Here is a 22,997-nt window from a genome sequence, read left to right as displayed (position 1 = left end):
TTTCTATTGCTTTGAGAGACTGGAACAATGTTCCTTTTTAGCCCCTTTTCAACCTAAGGTTTTATTGAATGGAAGGGAAAAGAGGGTGAGAGGCAAGGAAAAAGGTTTCCGGAAGAATTTGTACTTGTGTTAGAGAAGAGGAGGATTTCAGGCCACCTAAATAGAACCAGGGCATGTATTTCCCCCAACTCTCCAACCCCTCCTACCTGTACTTTTCCCCAGATAGGAGCCCATGGTTCCTCCCAGGGCTGCTTTTCAAATCATTCCCAAACCCATAACTGCAGATTGATCTTTTTCTTTCTCTCTCACTTTTTACATAGTACTAGGCAGTATTTTTTGAGCTCTTGCTATGTGCTAATACATAGTAACACATAAGTAACATACATAAGTAACACTTTCCACACATTGGCTATTGGTTTTCACAGTGACCTCTTGAGGTCTTGGTACTGCTATCGCCAGTTTATAGATAGAGAAACTGAGGCACTGAGTATGTTTTACTCACTATCTCACTCTGCCTCCTGATGTTTCTACTTGGATCTGTAGTTCTGTCTCAGAATCAGAGTAATCTGGTTAGATGATTACTTTTTCCTGATGACACTATTATCATTAAAAAAATTATTAAAGGTCTGCATATATGCCAGGCATGGTCCTTGAGACAGCTGTTGGACTGCTTATGTGGAGCTTATTTTCTGGTTAGGGAGAAGATAATAAGCAAATATACATTAAATAAATAAGAATTATAGATTATAATGATTACCTTGGAGAAATAAGCCAGGTGATATGTATGTGTAAACATAGGGTATGGCAGATGGGAAATGTGTATCTCAGGAAGGTTTTTCAGAGTAAGGGACATTGCATCAGAGAGGGAGCAGAAAGTATAAAATCCCTAAAGCTTGAAGTGTTAGTTATTTTTGGGTCTTCTTTTTCCCTTTCTTTCTCTCATACTCTTTGTAACAACAATTTGGATGGATTCCACTCTCAGAGTATATCTGTTATTTTCACTCTAGTCGTCCTGCTTTGTTGTGGCTCCTATTTACTGCCTTCCTGGACTGGAAGAGTCTTTTAAAAGGTCCTCCGTGTAACCTGCAGTACCCCATCCATGGCAGTCCCCATGTGCTACATTAATCACCTCTTCTCCAGTCAAACCACTCTTCTGTTCAGGACCTGCAATGATTCCTTATTGTTTGCTTTATTAAGAACAAAATCCTGTAGTGTTTGAGGCATTCTACCCTTTGGCTCCAACCCATCTTCTCAGTTTGCTAATCTATTCTCCACACATGCTCATTCCTTTCCTGTTTCTATATTTTAGCCCACATTGTTCCCTTTGCCTGGAATGCCTCTCCCCTGGCCCTTCCCTCCTTTATGAACCCTTTCTATTTTTTAAGCCCTATCTCAGACACTGTCTCCTCCAGGAGCCATTTCTTAATCTCCTAGGAAAGTATATGATTGGTCAGATCTTTCTACCTCTCTAACAGTCTTGTGTTAAAATCTTTTCTTCCCTCTATAAAGCAGGAAGTCTGTCTTGTAAGTTTCCATACCCCTCTACATCATACTGCACATTGTTTTACTTAGAATATCATCTGCACAAATGTTCTTTGAATCTATATCTCCCCCCTTCCCTTTTCTTGCTTTCCTACACATTGAGGTAAAGAAGGGATATACATGAATAGGAAAGGGGAGAGCGGGAGAGTATGGAAACTTGATTTCCAACTGTCTAAAATGCTTGGGGGGAATAAAGTAGGAAGTCAGGCAAATAAAAACAAGTCTGCTTGTTCTCATCTTATTTTGATGGTCTGAAAGCTGGTTGTCTGTACCGACCCTTCTCCTGACATATCTGCAGAGAATGGGTTGTGGGAGGGAGTGTAGCAGTCCCTGTTTTTTCTGTCTTGTGTATGAATGAGGGCTAGGGGAAGGGTGAAGAATGAACATAATAGGAACGATATCTTAAAAGCTACGTCTGTGGTGACTGTGTACTGCCTGTGCTTATTAGAGAGCTAAAGTAAAGGCGGTCTTTTTTATGGTTTTGATTTTTCATTTGCAAACAGAGGCTAATTAACTCTGTGTATTTGTGGATCCTTGCTATCTGTTTTGTGTGAGTCAGTTAGTTCCAAGTTGCCCTGAGGTGCTGTGACTGGAGGGAAGCAGCCGCCAAGTGTCTGTCAGGCTCATGATGTTCTCTTTCTTGCTGCTTATATTGTGAGGATGGCCCACATGGAATTAGGAAAAGCAGATTTATTAAAGTCGGATTTCTTTAGGAACTTTCCCAAAGCAGCCCTGCAATTTGGTTATGGGGTACAATTTATATGTATGAAGGATCATGATATCTAACATTTATGTAGTAAAGCAGCAAAGTTATATTATTCATTTAGCAAATATTTATCTTACTTTTCCTAAGTGCCATATACTGTGTCAGTAGCTGTCATAAGAAGTGGGGCAGGGGGCACAGATGATGAGGCAGGAGGTGGGCCATTAACACTGTGAAGTCAGTGTTGTTATTATTTCTGCTTATACACTCCTGGTCTGGATGTTCCTTCTTTGAAACTTTCATTGACTTTAGGAACATGACTTGGTGTTGAACTGGTGTGGGGCAGAGCACTGCTCTGTTCACCAGAGTATGACACTCACCTTGTGATAGGTTCTGCGTAAGTGCTCTTCATATACTTGTCTTTAACCCTGAACAGAGGTACTACCTGTATTTTACAGAGGAATAAAGGGCTGAGAGATGAAGTAACATATCTATGATCGCATAGCTGATAAATGATTGCACCAGAATTTAAACTAAGTTCTGTTGTCATCAGACCCCTTACTCCATTTTTCCTCTGAACTAGCTGTATTTCTGGAATAGATAGAAGGTTTTGTAATTTATGCCCTGATTTAAAGATACTTGTGGAATTCACATTTATTAAGTAAGTCCAGGTTAGACAGTAATAAAGTTGAGGAATAAGAGAAGCTTTAGTTCAAACATCAAGTTGTGTAATTTTGGAGAGTGAAAAAAAATCATAATGGAGATTTTTAGCAACATAGAACTTTCATCTAATTTTAGCTTTGTGTTATGGAAAGAGAATTTAAGTAAATGGGGACTGTGTTAGCAGCAGAAGGGGACTATGAGACCGAAGACAAGACATACTAGGAGATATTTTTGTGTGGCTCTATACACTCTAGAGTAAAAGACATTAAGAGACCACCATTGATGATCACCAAAAACGCACTCTCCAAAGGAACAGATGAATGAGGTCACTACTTTAGAATGTTGTTCCCTTAAGCTTGGTGTTTAATACAGTTTACTGTGGTTCCATTAGTGAACCCTCCATTTTAGGCTTTCCCAACAGTCCGTGTACACAATTTGGGTTGGAGTACATTAATAGGAGTTAATGTAAAGGTCCCTAGTCTGTGCTGCTTGGACTAGTCCCTGCCATATCTTTAGTTTCCACTCCACTTGCAGAGGTCCTTGTATGCCCCCCTCCTACCCAATAACTCCAGAGAACAGAGGTTGGTCACCGTTTGGCACTCTGCTTTTGAAAGTCTGCCAGTACCTGGTAGAGAGAAAGAAAGAAAAAATAAAATAGAATAGTCTATAATATCCCCTTCATCATTTCATAAGCTGAAGATTATAAATCTTTCAAAAGCTAACCACCATCATGAATTTCCTTTCTTTTTTTTTCTTTCTCTTTCTTTCTCTCTCTCTCTTTTCTTCCTTCCTTCCTTTCACCTCTGGCATGTGGAGGTTCCCAGGCCAGAAACTGAATATACACCATGGCTGTGACCCGAGCCATAGCAGTGACAGTGCCAGATCCTTACCCACTGAGCCACATGGGAACTCTGATTTAAAATTTCTTTATAAATGAGATTTCCAAGTATGTACCTTTCCTGCAGAGCTACTTAATTTATGTAACAATGAATATGTACTATAAATACATTGCACTGTCATAGTACTAGTAACTGGTAACTGAAAAGAAAGTCGAAAGCAAAGGCATGTTACATACTAGGCTTCAATATATTTGGTGTCTAAGAGGCATTTACTGTCACCAAGTCACTACCCTCTTGGCTGTTCTCAGTCCCAAGGGAGCCGAAAAGAATTAAAAAAACTTTTTTTACTTTGCAAGGTCATGGTTTTTTAAGTAAACACTCAGAACATATTGCTGAGGTTTCATATACTAATTTCTTTCTCCTAAGTGGCAATAATAAAGAATATAAATCCTTATATATGTTTGTAACAAAGAATATAAATCCTTATGTATGTTTGTGTGTGTTTGGAAGTTTCAGACTTGGGAGGCGCATGCTAATAATATACTACAAAATGTGTTAATAACCAAGCTCTCACTTTCTGCAGGCCATTGCTGATTACTTGCATGAATGTATTATCCAAGTTAATCATCACAAGACACAGCTGGAATAGGGTTTTGTTTTTTGTTTTCATTTTACATGTAAGAAAACAAGCCCAAAAACATGAAGTAACTTGTTCAAATTCAGAGAGCTGTAATAGATGGCAGAAGTGACACTCAACCTCAACTCTCTCTTCTAATTCCCTTCTCTTTCTGCTAGATCACAGGAGGAAAAAAAAAAAAAAACACAAGGTTTTTGAAAGATGCCTTTGGTACTGGTTAGGTTTTATTAGTTCAAAAGTGTGTGTGTGTGTGTTTAAGTCTTGAAACACATTGGCATTTTTGATAAGTTTTCCTGATAGCATATGACTAGCATGTTTGGTCAGCATCATTGTGATTTAATAACCTAATTTAAACAAGGAACCATAAGCCAAACAATGGCTCTGATTCATCAGATAGGAAAGTGCGGAAGTACTTGTTATCATTTGTCAGTTAATTTTTGTTTTTATGCAGTTTGAACCATGGGTCACACTGCAGACACTGTGCTTTAAAACTGTCGGAAACTTCTGTTGCTTCCTGAGCACTGATGGCTTCTTCCTTTGAGGGAGCCGTTCATACAACGGTTTTGGAAAGCTGTAGTGATGACTCCCTTCTTGGCGTCGGATGCTTCCTTTCTCTTGAACAATTGGCTTTAAATGACAATGACTGGTGCAGTCAGTGCAGACCAAAATAGGCTTTTTGTTTGCCTTTTTATATAGTCTGGACGATACAAATATCTAGAAAAAGGTTACACTTGAAAAGAGAAGAGAATTCGTATTTACTGTGCAACTCTCTGTGATCTCTTCATTGGTAGTAACCTTGGGTTTTACTCATCTGTACCAAGCTCTGTACGTGTGGGACTGAGCTGAGGGAGTGACAATGCATGTTATATTCTATTTTATTGTAAACACTAAATACTAATATCTGACCTTAGGCAAGGTATAGAAGAGCCTATTGCTATTACTTATATACCCCCAGTGCTTTGGACCATCGGTGAAGAATGTCTGTTACCACAGTGAATGAATGGATGTTGACCAAGATGCCAGGGGAATTACTTTACAAAAAATATGAATCATGTTTTCTAAAGATTTCTAGAAAGGCTTTTTGCAGTCAAATTCTATAACATTGCCAAACCTTTTTATTAATTTGAATTTATAGTCACTTGTCTGCAGTCTCTGTTCTTCATGTGACCTTTTTGCATTACACACTCCAGGCAAATATATATGTACACTTTCTTCTTGGTCTTCCTGCAAGCTTTATTCTTTTTATTCTTTAAGTACTTATTCAGTTTTCAAGGTGTCTGGCCTGTTTGATACTCACTTGTCCTCTAGTGTTAAAAAAAAATGTCCCCCTCCAGGAAGCCCTCTTTTGTTAATTGGGAAAATAATGAGGTCTTCTGTTCTTTTACTCATTTATTTTATATTCCAGCTCATTTACTGTCCTTCCCTCATCTTTGATTAAACGTATTTAACAAGTGTAGGCAACTCTAGGTGATGTACAGATTCCATATGCTTCATTTAAAATTTCCAAGCTGACTGACCCCATGTGTCTCAGGATATCTTGACAGCTCCATCCCTTGCTTAGCTAGTGTTGGCCTAGACACTGGAAATGAATTTTAGGTTCAACATTTTTCTTTTTTTTTTTGTCTTTTTGTCTTTTCTACGGCTGCACCCATGGCATATGGCAGTTCCCAGGCTAGGGGGAAAATTGGAGCCATAGCTACTGGCCTACGCCAGAGCCACAGCAATGCAGTATCCGAGCCGCGTCTGTGACCTATACCACAGCTCACGGCAATGCCAGATCCTTAACCCCCTGAGTGAGGCCAGGGATCGAACCTGCAACCTCATGGTTCCTACTCGGATTCGTTAACCACTGAGCCACGACGGGAACTCCTAGGTTCAACATTTAAAAACATAAATCTGCTAAGTAAAAACTCTAATATTTATTGTTATTTATTATTGACACTGTGTGCCAGGCTTTACACTTTGGTCTTCTCATTGTTTTGTATGCTGGGATGTGGTTTATGTAGTGCTGGTATCTCTGCTTGGAAAACTCCTGTTCTCCTTTGCTGATTAAGTCTTGCATTACTTTCTCTGTGGAAATTTATGGGACTGCTTTTCTTTTTTCCCATGGGCTGGGTAATTGACTATCTTCTCTGTGTTTCCCATTGCACTCTAAAGATACTTTTGTGCTACTACTCTGAATTGCAGTGATTTGTTTATATGTTGGTGTTCCTGTTAGACTATGAGCGGCCAGAATGCTGGGACCACATCCATGAGTGTATCTTCAGTGTATGCCTTCACTAGCTGTTTGAATGCATAAATGGCCCAAGCTGAAGTGATTATACCCTCTTCTGAAAGTTGTTAGCACTTTTATTATGTTTTGCCTAGTGCTATCAATATGGCAATAGACACTGCCCAACCAAAGCAGAAGCTGGTCATAGAGCTAATGGTGTAGGTTGGTTCTTTAGGTCTGTAGGTGTGAAGAGACTGGGGCAGCTGGGAAGGCAGGCATAGAGAGGGGGTGGGCATCCATCAGGATGCTAGGTAATTATTTGCCAACAGGTATGGAAGTGTTTCAATATTTTAAGAACTGGCTGAGTGTTGGACTCAGTTCTTCCAGGTAATGAGTACCTTAAGAATAGAATGCTGCTTGTATTGCTTAGTGTCCCTCATAATGATACCTAGGTACAACTCAGAGGTTTAGGGCAAGATAAACTTTTATAACAAGTATTAATGTTTTATTACATATTACATAAGACTCCCTTCTAAAACTCTTTTTTTTTTTTTTCTTTCACATCGCTGTTAGTGGCACTACTCTCTTCCTAGTCACCAGGATAGAAAACTTTTGAATCGTTTGATTCCCTCACTTTCACCTTCAGGCCAAAATCCAATCAATCACCAGGACTTTCCATGATTTCTTCCTAGTCTTTGCCCCTTCCTTTACATTCTCAGAGTTAATACCTTTTATAGGCCCAGAGTAAACTATTACAGTAACCTCTTGGGTTCCTCTATTCTTTCGGCCTCAGTCCACGCCAGCTGGCATTTTTTTTTTTTTTCTTCTTCTCTTTTCCAATCCAGGGGCCCTGCTGGGCCCTGCTTAAGTCTAACTTCCTCAGAGAACCCTTCCCCATCTGATTTAGCGTGAGCTGTCCTTCCTCAGGCTACTCTAGCACCTGATGCCTGTGGCATTCGTTTTGCTATTAACTGTCCTCAACTTTGTGAAATGGCTCTTGTTGGCTGAACTGTAATTATATCTTGGAATGTGATTTAATAGGTGGTTATCTCTTGAGTAGAAAGCCCTAGAATTAATACACCCATAGGAGCGTAATGATTCAGGTTATTAGATTTTTAAAATTTTTTGATAGACATAAATTCTGTAGTTAGGTTGCTGAATAACATGCAATTTTTTTTAAAAGAGAAATACTGACTGTGACCAACTAAACTGAGTTTGTAATCCACTAATGGACTGTATCCTTCATTATATAAAACACTATATGGGCTTTACAAAGATAACTTTTTCTCCTGTAGTGGAGAGGTAAGCCCTAGAAGCAAAAAATCTTCGCTAGAGAGTGAGTGTGATGTATTATAGGGTGAGGTATATGAGAGTTCAGAGGAGAGAGAAACGCACAGTGAAAACTACTTGCTATTTTAGGAAGATGATTCTGTTTGGGGAAGAAGGGTCCTTAATAGTCTTATAGATTTTTCCTTTGGTAGCTAGAGCATTTCTTTCAGAGCGTTTTTCTTTTGTAAGAGCAGGTAGGAATAATACACACTCATTTCCTCTTATTCACCATCTTGTTTTCCTCCTCAGCCTTTATGCGCTTGCATATTAGCAGTGCTTGTAATTGAGGTTTCCTGACGAGATTGTATTTCTAAATACTAATGAGCAAAGAAGGATGGGGGAGAAGACTTATTTCTTGTTTAATAATCATTCATTTTGGGGATGAACAAAAAAACCTTTTAAAAAATTTATTTTATGGCCACACCTGTGGCATATGGAAGTTCCCGGGCCAGGGACTGAATCTGAGCCATAGCTGTGACCTATGCTGCAGCTGTGGCAACGCTGGATCCTTTAACCCACTGTGCCATGCGGGGGATTGAACCTGCACTTCACCAGTGACCTCGAGCCACTGCACTGTGCCACAGTGGGAACTCCCAAAAAAGACTATTTTTAAAAATTGGGGATTGGAGTTCCTATTATGGCTCAGCAGTAACGAACCTAACTAGTATGCATGAGGATGCAAGTTTGATCCCTGACCCTGTTCAGTGCGTTAAGGGTCTGCTGCTGCCCTTAGCTGCAGTGTGGGTCGCAGACACAGCTTGGCTCTGGCATGGCTATGGTGTAGGCTGGCAGCTGCAGCTCCAATTCGACTCCTAGCCGGGAACTTCCATATGATGTGGTTGCCACCCTAAAAAAAGCAGAGGAAAGGGGCAGGAGGGGGAAGAGGTACTAGACTATGAAATGAAAATGCCATCACTTGCAAATAGTGGTAATTACCTTTTCACTGTAGTCTTCTTGAATTATAGTTTTAAAGGGAGAGCATGTTCTGTGGTAAGTAATGTTGGCAGACTATAAATCTTAGCCCTGAATAATTTACCTCAGAGTGCACTGTTTGTTTTCCATTGATTTTTTTTCTTTTCTTTCTTTTTAAAAAATAAAATAAACCTTTGCGATGAAGTTTTTCTTGGTTATATTCTTTCTGGCAGCTCTTTTCTCTTATAGGAGATGCTTTATGTAAAGGCTGTTATACATGATTTTTACTGCTGTCATGAAGACAGAATTGTACCTGTGGAAAATGCATTATTACATTGCTTTTTAGGTTCTCCAGGGTCACATTCCAAATGTTGTAAAAATAACCATATGGTTGGTTGTGATGTACTTTTAATGTCACAAGATAAAATTATTGGTGACTGTCAATCCTCAGAGGGTTTTTCTATATTCCAATAAATTTCGAGCCAAGAATTTGGACAAATACTTGAATCCTGGCAACCTTATCAGGAAGATATTAGGAAACCCTTTTAGAGATAAGGCAACTGAGGTTCATAGATATGAAAAACTTGCTGGACCTTACCTCATTGGTAAGCATTTCCAGTCAGGATTTCCAGGTTGCTAAGCAAGGCTCTTTCCATTAAAGGAGCACCTCTGATCTTAGGGTTGTCTTGGAAAGCTTTGCAGAAGGGACAGTGCTTGGGTGAATACTTGGATGAATAGAGGGTGACATAGGGCTGTTCTGTAATGATATGAGGGGGAGGAGGACATTCTAGGCAGGGGGAAATCCATGTGCAGCAGCCTGAAAACTTGAGAAAGCATATTATGTCCATATGATTTCTGAATTATGGAATAGGAGAGGGGGAAGTGGCAGAAGATGCAGGTGGAAAAGAGGTGGGCAGGGTCCCAGCACAGGCAGTATCAGCTTCTCTGAGTTGCCTCCTCTGTAGCCTCCTTTACCAGCAGTTGGATTATTTCTTTGCTTGCTTGTTCCCACTAGACTGTGGCCTCTTTGAGAGCAAAGACTGTGCCTTTTTTTTTTGTCTTTTGTCTTTTTTGTTGTTGTTGTTGCTATTTCTTGGGCCGCTCCCGCGGCATATGGAGGTTCCCAGGCTAGGGGTTGAATCGGAGCTGTAGCCACCTGCCTACGCCAGAGCCACAGCAACGCGGGATCCGAGCCGCGTCTGCAACCTACACCACAACTCATGGCAACGCTGGATCGTTAACCCACTGAGCAAGGGCAGGGACCGAACCCGCAACCTCATGGTTCCTAGTCGGATTCGTTAACCACTGCGCCACGATGGGAACTCCGTTTCTAGGTATTTTTATGAGAATTTTTTTTTTTTTTTTAGACTGTGCCTTTTATCCTTGTATTCAGTGTAGCCAGGCACATGAAATAGGCACTCAGGAAGTGGTAGAAGGAGGAAAGGGCCTTGCCCTTGCTAAGGAGAATCACTATTAACCATAGTCATCTCTGTGTTTGCTGCTCTCCTACTCTTTCAAAGTTGATAATTTTAGAATCTGTTGAGATTTTCTGAGGCTGACACACCTGATGGAAAGAGTCTCACAGGTGGCCCCAAGGGCCCAGAGTAGAGTTAACTGGTGTGGCCCAAGTCCAGCTGGATTACTTGGTGTTCTGGTGTCCCATCACACCTCTTACTTCTGCTCAGTTCAGCTCAACAGTTACTAATGGAGCAAGTCCTGTGCTCATTGTACCTTGTGCTGTGGAGGTTCAGACATGAGCAAGAAAGGAAAAGCAGAATGTCATGGTGGGAAAAAATGCAGCCTCTCCTCTTCATAGGGTTCCTGTGATGAACAAATGAGAGAATGCACATTTTGACCCTTAGTGGAACCGTTGTATTATTCACAGGCGTAGCGGTGGGGTGAGGTGGATAATATACATAATTTTGATCAATAGGTTCTAACATCTTATATAGGGTTACTTTGGTGTAGGGTGTATAATAGTATAGCAGGTGTACAGTGAATGTATATAAGTAATTATAGTGCAAAGTCTACATTTGAAAATCACTATAAAAGGGCTAAAATACCATGGAAGCACAAAGAAGGCAGGAAGGCCAAGGAATGCTTCTTGTAGGAAGTGGCATTGAGTAGAATCTCCTGGACCTTTTCACACAGTTGATATACCTAACTAGAAGGCTGTGGTGATGAAAGGCTTAATTAGCTATGGCCTACTCTGACACCCCTTCTCTGATCACCCTGTTAAAATTAGGTCTGTCTCTGTTACTCTCTGTCAGAGTAAAACCTGCACAGTTACAATTTCTCAGAGTTTACTTGTGTATTTGCTTATTATTTATTTATTTTTTTAAAAATGCTTTTTTCACTAGACCAAGCACTGTGGGGCCATTGACCATATCTAGCTTGTTCACTGTTTTGTCTCTAGCACTAACCCTTGGTAGGCACTCAGAAATAATTGTTCAGTGAATGAATGACTGTTGTAACCACTGACTGCACTTTATCTGTATCCTATTAGCTCTTGACAGTTGCTATACAAGACGGTGGCACAGTGACAAAGCACCTGAAAGTAATCAAAGGAGCAACTCGGTAGTGTTTGAACTTGCTGTCATTGTTCTGAGCTTTTTGGTTTCAGCTGAGGATATCCGTTTCCCTTTATCTTTCTGACAGTGCCCTTATCATTCAGACTGGATGAATCCTGAAAACAATGAGTATTCTACTGAGTGTATTTTTACATTGATGATTAAGGGTCTCTAGAGGCCATCTTACAGTGAAATCAGAACTGCAAATTGGAGGTTGGAGTTCCCCAGGAGGAAAAAGCTCAGGCTGCTACTTTCTTAAGTTACTTCCTTTTGTGGATGATCTTCATGTGGGCATTTTGTAGTTTAATTTTTTGGAATGCTAAAAGCCTTTAAAACCATGTATTAGTCAATGTCATAAAAATAATTCCTTCAAAGCAGTCTCTAAAAGAGAGAATGCTGTGGTTTTCTGTTTCAGCAGTTTTCACAATGTGATTCGCAGAAGATCCTTTGTGGGGAGGAGGAGGTGTATTTTAGCATGGTGTTGTATTATCTTGTTTGTATGTGCTACTTAAAAAAAAGTAGTTTATTGAGTTAACGGAGGTAACCAGGTAAAAATTGTTGTTCCCTGATGTCTTTTGTCTCACCAGAGAGGAGCAGAGACCATCAAGTTTGAGAACAGTTAGATTTTCACTTTGTATTATTTAATTAAAGAATATTTGGAAGGAAAGGATAGAAATAAAATGTATTTTGTTAACTTCCATTGCAGGGAGTGTGATGGTCTTGGAACTCTGCTATTTAGAATACTGAGAGTCAGGGTCATTGCAGAATCAGTTATTAAATAAAGGACAATAGTGGTGGTTACAGCTGTTCAGAAGACTTCCTTTTATTGCTATTTATGCAAATACTGCTGATGTCATACGTTGGGTCCTTTTTCATTGTGATCTTTCTTAGATATATTATGTTTTTGATTGGGGCATTCAGTCCATTGACATTTAAAGTAATTATTGATAAATATGTATTTATTGCAACTTTCATTGTTTTCCCTTTTCCCCTTTATCATCTCCTTCTCTAGTCCAGGCTCCACAGAACAGCCAGGTGATCTCCTTCAAACATAGATCAGAATAAGTCTTACAACTCTTTAAGGCTTTCCCACTGCTCTTGGTGTTAAGTTTAAACTCCCTACAGTAGCCTCCTTGGCTCTGCGTCTTATCCCACACCACCCTTCCCCTTGTTTACCACGTTCCAGACACCGTGGTCGCCTTTCCGTTTCTACAACATGTCAAGGGTCTGGGCCTTTGTATTTTCTGCTCCTCCTTTCTAGAATTTGTCCCCTTGCTGGCTCCTTCAGGCTTTACCTCCAATACAGGCTCCACTGAGAGGCCTTCTATGTTAGTTTCTTAGGGCTGTTGTAACAAAGTACCACAACTGGAAGGCTCAAAACAGCAGAAGTTTATTCTCTAACAGTTTTGGAGGCTAGAGTTCAAAATCAAGTTGTCCATGTGATTGGTTCCTTCTAGGGAGAATCTGTTCTGCGTCTTTCCTAGTTTCTGGTGGTTGCTGGCAATCCTTAGTGGCTAGTAGCTGCCAAAATTCCAGTGTCTCCTGTCAGCACACGGTTGTCTTTCTTCTGTACACCTATGCCTTCACGTGGCCTTCTCGCTGTCTGTCTCTATGTTTCTTCTCTTCTTAGAAGGACACTACTTATATTGGGCTAAGGGCTAACCCTAGTCCAGCATGACCTCATTCTAACTAATGTAATGACCCTATTTCCAGATAAAGTCACATTCTGACATTCTGGGAAGAACATGAGTTTTGGGTGAGGCATTTTTCAACCCAGTACACCTTCCCTAACTCTCAATTTGAAGTTGGCTGTGTTAGTAGAGCTATATCTATACACATACAAGTTATTTATTTCTCATCATTGGTGAGCAACATACTTCATTAGACCACATTTCATGCATTGTACTCAATTCTGGGTGCACCATCCATGAGAGGGAAGATAACTAGAATGTGAATGGGGTTAGGAAGATTTTAGAAATCGTGTTATATGGGTAAGAATTGAGGTTTTGCTTCGTTGGATAAGAGAAGATGTAGGAAGTCATCACAGCCCTCTGCAGGAGAACCATTCCTTCAGAAGAGGGGGAGTACAGATGTGACTGTAAATTACGTACACCACAGGTCTGTGTCCTATACTTGAGAAGTATGGTTTTGCCTTTTTTGGGGGTGGGAATGGGGCCTTTATCCTTTCACATTTTACCGGATACCAGTCTTCATCTCCCGGAAGATCTGGTGTTGTATATGATTATAAAGTACTACCAGGAGAATATATTACATGCACAGAAACATTCGGAACAATAGAACATAAAGGATGATAAGTATTAGTAGTCCATCATATTGTATTTAACAAAGCAGGAGAATATAAACCTATAAAGTTTTGTTTGATAATGTTACATGATTTTTGTAAGATTATTATTAAAATCCCTATATATTGTGTACAGTAGTCCCCCTCATCTGTGGTTTTTCTTTCCAGTTTCAGTTACCTACAGTCAACCTTGGTCTAAAAATATTAAATGGAAAATTCCAGAAATAAACAATTTATAAGTTTTAAATTGTGTGCTGTTTTGAGTAGTGTGATGAAATATCACACTTCCTGCTGCTCTGTCCCGCTAGGACCTGAATCATCCCTATGTCCAGGGTATCCATGCTATATATGCTACCATCTGTTGGAATAGGGAAAAACAGAATATGCTCTGTTGTTACCCTTAGGGGATTGGTTCCAGGACCTCTCCATGGGTACCAAAATCCACAGAGACTTAAGGTGTGTGTGTGTGTATATATATATATATAAAATAAAATTATATATATGTATTATGTTATAATTATATATAAAATGGCCTAATACAGTTGACTTTCCATATCTATAGATTCCATATCCATGGATATGGAGGGTTGATATAGGGTTTGCTGATTATCTAGGATCCAGCACTATCTGCAGTTTCTGGCATCCACTGTGGGTCTTGGAACGTATTCCCCATGGATGAGTATATGAATGGATGAGTATATGTATATGAATTCTGACAAGATATTTCACTTTTTCATATGAAATAAATGTAATGTAGTTTAGATTCCCTTGCAGTTCAGCAAACAGATTTTGGAATTATTTGCCTATGATGGAGAGGACATCTTGGCTTTGGGTATTCATGGTTGATTGGACACCAGGGATGACTCCAGCTGTTTCCTCCTGTGCTGTCATAGGCTCTTTATGAAAATCCCATCCTAGTTTTATCCAGCCATTAAACTTCTCTACTCATACCCTGGGTGGTGGGCATATGCTGAAACAAACCCACAACTAGGCAGAATTGTTCCTGCAAATTTAGCCTCTAAACTCAGGGACCCTATGGAGGCCTATAAGCATCCTTGTTCTGTGCTACACTTTCACCTCCATCTTTAAATCATTGCCACTTCTTATCCAGTCTCATGATTTTATTTATTTATTTATTTATTTTTATTTTTAAGGCTGTACCTGCAGTATATGGAAGTTCCCAGGCTAGGGATCAGATTGGAGCTGCAGCTGCCGTCCTACACCCCAGCCTCAGCAACACGGATCCAAGCCAGCCACGTCTGTGACCTACACCACAGCTCACTGCAGTGGTGGATCCTTAACCCACTGAGTGAGGCCAGGGGTCGAACCCATGTCCTCATGGATACTAGTTGGGTTTATTAGTGCTGAGCCACGACAGGGAATTCCCATACACATTTTTATTTATTTATTTATTTATTTATTTATTTATTTTTGTCTTTTTGCTATTTCTTTGGGCCGCTCCCGCAGCATATGGAGGTTCCCAGCCTAGGGGTCTAATCGGAGCTGTAGCTGCCAGCCTACACCAGAGCCACAGCAACGCGGGATCCGAGCCGTGTCTGCAACCTACACCACAGCTCATGGCAACGCCGGATCGTTAACCCACTGAGCAAGGGCAGGGACTGAACCCGCAACCTCATGGTTCCTAGTCGGATTCGTTAACCACTGCGCTGTGACGGGAACTCCCCATACACATTTTTAAATGAAAGAAACATTTAATATAGATGTGCTTTAGTACAATATAATTTACATATGACTAGAAGGAAATAAAAATGTAAATATCATATGGACATTATAAAATAACATATGTATCTTAAAGGAGATCTTAATTTTGCTAATTATTATCATAGGTCCAAAAAATTTGCATCATCCTAACTCCAGAATATCCTCATTATCTTTTAGAGTCACTTTCCCCCTGCAAGGGTAATCACTATTCTGACTTTTAGCAGCATGTATTTTGAACCTTGACTTTAAACTCTGAATGTATCTTTATTTTAAAAAGAAAGATTTAAAATGATTGACAACTCTGTATCTCATTTTTTTTTTTCATTTAGGAGTTTGGATGTGAGATTTAAGTTCCCTTCCTGTCCTAAAATTTTACGAATCTAATATTTAAAACCTGATGGTTCTCCCACTTTTCTACTTATACAACAGTGCCCTCTGGCGATGTAACACTTCCTTAAGTTCGAGAGTTTGAATTGCGGTCAGGTAATTCTAATGCTACAGAGCTTCCTTAAGCCACAGGAAGTTATTGATCATGCGGTGCTGTCACAGAGCTGTTTAGACAACAAATGATGCCAGAATTTTCCTCAGATGAAACACTTAACTATTGTTTGACCAAACATGTTATTCTTAATTTACTGGAATGTTTTAGGTGTTCTCAAGGGCAGGATATTTCCACCTCTGTTTTATCAGTAGAGCAGGTAGTATTTTGATGTTATACTATTCTGGTAATTTTGAATGGGATCCTCTCTTTGGGGCCCAAAATCCTTTGTCAGGAGAAAGGGGCTTCTTGAGCACTGCGGAACTGTGTTTAATCCATCTTCCTACCAAGTATGTACTATTTTAAAAAATGTAATTAGGTTATGTTGTGATACTTATTTATACCATTATTGAATTTATAATAGCTTCTCTTATATTTTCTACATCTTTTCAAGCATTGGCTTGATATAACATAAGATATATGGGAATTTCAACATTAACAAGAAAGACATAAATATGGGGAGCCACTGTTTTGGAAGATTTGAACTACAGTCATTTTAATAACTATATTAAGTACTTTGTATATAAAATATCCATCTTATATAGCAGCGCTGTGGTAGACTCTATTCTTGCCTTTCTAACGATCCATTTATAGGAGACTGGATAGCCAATTTCTTCCCATGGTGAATCCTCCCATAGTCTTTTCTTCCCTCCCCAGTCATTTTATCTTCAAGTAAATAATTTATGAATTTCCTTTTTGAGATTAGGAACAGGTTACAAATAATATGCAGAAGGAAGGAATACAGTTCTCTCTCTCTGTTAGTATGGACAGAAATGTGTGTGAAGATGAGCAGTGTCTTATTACGTAGTCGGATGATTTCATTTGAAGGGTATCTCTTCCTTGCTAAAATGGGAACAAGGCCTGCTAAGATGGGCAGTGAAGAGAGCCTCCCGGTAGAAAGGGGAGGACAGTCTTCTTTCTTAGACTCACTTTCCTCTTGGAGGACCTTGTGATCCTTTCCCTTGTCACCACCACCAGTCTGTCATCAAAGGGTACTGTTTCCCTTTTAATGCTTATTCTTTTTTTCTCCTTTTTTCAGCTGCACCTGAGGCATATGGATTGAATTTGAGCCACAGCTGTGACATGCACCCCAATTGCAGCAACGCCGGATCCCTAACCCAAAGCACACAGCGAGAACTCCTCTCTTTTAATTCTTTAAGTTAAATTTACTCTCCAATCCCTCTTGGTATCTTCATAGTAAATATGAACAAAGTTAGAAAATTCAAAGGATTCTTGAAAGGTTCTGAAATAATAAAGTAGAAATAAACCAAGAGTCACCCATGATCTGACTCTTAATTAAGACATGGCTGGATTTTTCATCTTGTCCCAGCTCTGGGGCTACACCTGGGCAAGGGACAACAACTTGATAGGATCCCACTCATAGGACCCTACCTTTCTCCAACTGTAGACCGAGGGCCTGCCTAAATCCTGCCTTCCTTTCAGATTTTGGTTCTCTCATTAGAACTTGCATCCTTCTAAGATGAAGTTGTCTACCACATCAGGCAAGATCAAGCTTTCAAAGAAACTATGTCAGTCTCCATTTAGGAACGCTAACAGAATGTAATGCCATAATTCCAAAATTAATATAGGACACACATATGACATGGAAGAAAGGAGGTCTTATTTCATTTTAGCCTGTCTGGATTAGAACTGGAGACCAGAGAGCCCTCTTTAAATGTGCTTTAATTTATTGGAGATGTGAGTCCATTTTTTTGTCCTGCATTATCTCTCAATATACTCTTCATATGTCTAGTAAAATTTCAGCTAGCTATTCTCACATATCTGAGTATGTAAATAAGACCAACTATATACTGAGTTTCCTAAAACTAAACGCTACTGAGTAGGAGTTGATGTGATTTAAAAAAAAAAAATCAGTGGCCTAATTAAATGAGTTAAAAATAATATAGTAACAATTATTGGGTCAGGTCAGTAAAAACACCAATGTTCCACATATTTTTCAGTATAGCTGTTAGTATATGGTTGGGTATATGTACTTTATTTTGCAAATCTGAGAGAAAGAAACTCTAGTGTCCCCTGCTGAAGGTTAAATTTTGTAGCCAGCCCTATCTGCAATAGTGTGTTAAAGTGAAAAAAAGCAGACTGGATTTTGTCAGATGTAGGGTTGGGTAGCAAATAAAGCACATGAAAAAGAACTGTATTTGATTTTTATCTGTTAGGTTTATTACCTTGGACAAATGTGACCTCTCTGAGCTTCAGTGTCCTTATTATAAGACTGATGTAATGAACGTGCCCCAGAGTGATTGGAAGGACGGTGAGGTGATCAGCGTAAAGAACCAACACAGTAGAAAACAGAGGAGGTGTTCTGTGTTGTCTCCGCACCCTCTCACTCCCCCCACATTGCCACCAAAACTGTTTCTAATAGACGTGATTTTCTTACAGGCTTTTATGGATATAAATTTTATTTCTGAGTGGTTTTAAAGTCCAAATAGTTATTTTTGCTACAATAAACTAAGGGATGTTTTTTCCTTTGTTCTTCTTGACCACCCACCTATTCTCAAGGATATTTTTCTCCTCTACAAGGTGAAGGGGGGGATGCATCTCTTGAAATGTCTTGGACCACATTCTAGAAAGAATTTCTGTGTGTGACTAGAGGTGTATTTCCTTTCAGAGGTCATGCTTGTGTTGCTTTTACTGAGCTGTTATTTTAGTTATCTCAGTATATCAAATTGCAAAAATAATTAAAAATTCCAACTTTGCCTCTGACTTGTGATCTTGGCCAAGTCACTTGACCTCTTTGAGCCTGGTTTCTTCAGTTGAACAATGCAGATCAAATGGTTTCTAAGGCCCTTGTCTCCTTTTATGTTGTGATTTATAAAATCTCTGTTCAGGAGCACAGAGCTGGAAGTGGCATGCAGGCCTCAGTTCTTAGCAGCAGAGGGCACACTGCATCTAGTATGCCTGACAGTTGGGTAATGGAAACTATGTTTATGTAGCCTGAAGTTGATATCCTTGCTGAATCAAGAATATTCTGTAAATTAATGTCTTGCAAAGGATATTTCACTACCAATTTCTGTTTAATATTTAGATGAAGCACTCAAGAAATAGGAGAGTTTGACATTCTAAGGGCATTTCCTATAATTCTGTGAAGTGCTTTATCACTCTACCTCATTTACTTCATCTAATGCTCCATGCTTAGGATTGGTGTGCGGATGGGATGGAGAGGAAAGCTAACCTACACTGAGCATGTATTATATATCAGGAACACTGCCTGTACTTTAGGTACATTTTCTCTAATCTTCACAGCAATCTCTTCAGTTGTGGGTTATTATCTTTATATAGGACAACAACAAGGCACAGAGAGGTTAAGTGACTTGCCTGAGGCCCCACAGTAGTGATTCAAGTTCAGATCTATTAACGTCTGAACCTACTTACTTTCTGCCTTACCAGAGTTCCATCCTCTTTCCCCTAATCTAAACTCCTGCTGGGAGCAGGAGTGCCCTGAGAGTGGCTCTGCAAGGAAGTTTGGGTTTCTCTGTCTAAAGTTCTTGTGGCCCTTGAAATTCTAGATGGGAGCTTTTCCTCTGGCAATTTTTTGGACTCTTAACATGATGTATACAAACACATACCGATTTTCCAATTTGAAACCTTTAAACTGGATCATTGAAATATGTTTTTTTGTGAGTTGGGGAACAACAATATCTCATTTACAGGAAGGCTAGGATCTAAAGTCAGTAGGTAAGTTGGAAATAACTACGGCAGAATTATCTTTGAGAATATTTCACAGGAAGACATATTGTGAGAGAGCCATGAACTTCCTTTCTTTAAGTCCAGTACAGCCAGTCTTTCTCCTTTGTTGAAACAGATCAGTTTTTCCTTTTGGCTTGTATTTAGAGGCCATATTAGGTGGTAATTCACATCTTTAAACACCAGCGTCTCATTCATTATGGTGAGAGGCTTACAGTATTAGAAGTATTCTGAAAGCTAGATCAAAAGAAGGAATAGCAGATCCATGTCTTATTTGGGGGCTTATGCTAACTCACCAGTTCTCAGAACACTAGATACAAATCCGAAGTACCTTGAGGGTCTGTTAAAACACTGGGTTCTATTCCCCACAGTTTTTAATTCACTAGGCCTGGGACTTAGCCAGAGAATTTACATGTTTAACAAGTTCCCAGATGAAACTTACATTGATATCCAGGGACCTTACATGGAGAACCACTGTACTAACTTGAATAGAAGCAAGTGGAGTCACTTGTCTATCTTTCCTTCACTGTCTGACTGTTTCTCTTGCTCTTTTTTACTTTCACACTTAGTGGGTGTAGCTGAATTTGTTTAAGTTAAATGAAGGAGCTGTGGTTCAGCCAACTCTTTATCCTGTTGCTTAGCTTACTGCTTGGCCTAGAACAAGTATTTTGACCCATTGAGTAGATTGAGTTAACATATGTCTTGGGAGCTTTTTTTTTAATTTTTAAAAATTTTTTGTTTGTCATTATTATATACTTGCTCCATAAAATTGCTTATTTTACTGAAAGGCATATGTAGTCTAGAATAGCTTATATTTTAGGACTGTATATGCTGATGATTGTGGACATCAGGAAATATGAAATTAGGTGCAGTTTTGAGAAACTTGCATTTTGGGACTTATGGTAAGGACGTGAAGTGTGTGTGTGTGTAGATGGAAGGGGTATGGGGAGTTCCAACTGCTTTAGAATAGCCTAGGGAAATCTTGTAGGGGTCCGGTTTAGTTCAGAACCAGGAGACTGGAGCAACCCTGGATCAGCCTATGTGTGCCCCAGCCTAGACCCTGCTTTCTTACCCCTGTCCTTCCAAAGCACCGAGGAATTCAAGCCCTGCTATCCCAAAGGCTCATTAGGCTCTGTACTGCTGGGTAACTCTTTAAATTCAGGCAGTTGTGTATGAACCTCATCATATTACAGGATTTAATAATTCTATTATTTAAACGATGAATTTATTAAGTGAAGGGTAAAAAAAATCTCAAAAATATATTTAAAGTTCAATTTAAGCTTAAAATTGTATTATTTGTGTCATTTTTGACATGTTTTATGTTACCTTGCAAAGTCTCAGTATCCAGTGTATTTTGTCTCTTTCAATATAAATTTTTTCCCTTTAAATTCATTTTACTTTTTTTTTTTGACTTTTTGTCTTTTCGGGGCTGTACCTGCGGCATATGGAGGTTCCCAGGCTAGGGGTCTAATTGGAGCTACAGCTGTCAGCCTACGCCAGAGCCACAGCAACGCCAGATCCGAGCCGCGTCTGCAACCTACACCACAGCTCACGGCAACGCCGGGATCCTTAACCCACTGAGTGAGGCCAGGGATGAAACCCGCAACCTCATGGCTCCTAGTCAGATTTGTTTCTGCTGCGCCACGATGGGAATGCCTCATTTTACTTTTTTATGCGGAAGTATTTTCAAGTAATTTGCTGGCAGCATGACATTTTCTTTTTAAATCCTTCAATGTATAGCTGTAATAAAAGAAAAACATTTTCTCTCATGTAGTCAAAACAGTATGATTACTTATAACAAAATTAAGCACTTAGAATCACCTAATACCTAGTCCATATTTAAATTAATCCAATTGTCCCTAAATTGTCATTTATTTCTGTTTACTCAAACCAAGATACAATCTGGAATCATGCATTGCATCAGGTTGTTACGTTCCTTAAACTTTATTTAACCTAAAACAGTCCTTTTATCAGACATTGCCTTGCCGTTGTCTTGTAAGTGTCTCACACTTGGATTTGGATTTGTCTGATTTGCCTTTTCAAAGTATCTTCAGCTTGTTCTTCTGCCTTTTTTTAATTTTTATTTTTTTGCTTTGTAGGGCTGCACCCTCGGCATATGGAGGTTCCCAGGCTAGGGGTCTAATTGGAGATACAGCTGCTGGCCTATGCCACAGCCACAGCAATGCAGGATCCGAGCTGTGTCTGCAACCTACACCACAGCTCAAGGCAAGACAATGCCAGATCCTTAACCCACTGAGTGAGGCCAGGGATTGAACCCGCAGCCTCATGGTTCCTCGTTAGATTTGTTTCTGCTGCACCATGATGGGAACTCCTTGTTCTTCTACCCTTTGTATTTAAAGATTTAAAGCCTGGACTAAGATACAAGTTTAACATTTTTGGCAAGAATTCATCGTAGGTGATATGCTTTGGGTTGTACCATATGAGGAGATAACATACTTCCTGCCCACACCACCGTTAGTGATGCTAACTTTGGTCACTAGGTTAAGGTGATGATAGCCTGATCTTGTGACACTACACTTTATATTACTTTGGTAGTAATATGAATGTTCATTTACCTATCATCCATTCTACTAATACTTTTAACACCATTTGGTAATTCTTTCCTAAATTTGTAACTTCATTAGGGTTTGCCTGATTTTTCTAATTCTGTATTAGCTGACATTTGATTTCTTCTTTTTCATCAGTTGAGACAATTTGGTACTCTGAAATACACTTAGAAAGGCAGGTTAAATGTTGAGGTCTTTACTTTTTTTTTTCTTTAATGGCCAAGATGTATGGAAGTTCCCTGGCCAGGGATTGAACCTGTGCCTCCCCAGCGACCTGAGCCACTGCAGTTGGATTCTTAACTCACTGCAACACAGCAGGAACTCTGAGTTCTTTACTTGTTTATTCAAATTTCAAAATGAGGAGTTGATTTAATAGATACTTTAAGTGGTGACAAATGAATATTATTCTTGCTTTCCCTTTTTTGATATCCTTATGGAGTAATGGATTTTCATGAACTGAATGTTTTAATCAACTATAATTATTATTCTTTTTATGTTCAGGTTGTTCTATGTTCAGCTTATTAAAACTCTAGAACCAATGATTGTCCCTTGTAGTGGGTTTCTATGTTTGTTAGACATAATTCCATTAATTTTTGAGTGCTTCCTTGCATAGCAAAATGCATTGGTTTATCTTGCAGCTTCCTTGTCCCAAATGTTAGCCACTTCACTAACAATCCCTAGTTCCTTTTAGTGGGGAATAGTATTAGATTTCAAAATCCTGGCCCTTGGAATGTTAATTATTGTTGGGATGACAAT

At 39.4% G+C, this 22,997-nt stretch overlaps 1 protein-coding gene across 5 annotated transcripts in view; it reads left to right on the top strand.

The window, feature by feature from the left end:
* The window catches only part of PRCP (prolylcarboxypeptidase), a 130,142-nt gene that overhangs the window by 70,350 nt on the left and 36,795 nt on the right, over positions 1-22,997 (top strand). The window lies entirely within an intron of this gene.

This window comes from Phacochoerus africanus, chromosome 11 (assembly GCF_016906955.1).
Source record: "Phacochoerus africanus isolate WHEZ1 chromosome 11, ROS_Pafr_v1, whole genome shotgun sequence".
NCBI classification, from domain to species: Eukaryota; Metazoa; Chordata; class Mammalia; order Artiodactyla; family Suidae; genus Phacochoerus; species Phacochoerus africanus.
The sequence above is the reverse complement of the archived record's forward strand: the minus strand, read 5'-3'. Positions and strand labels throughout refer to the sequence as shown.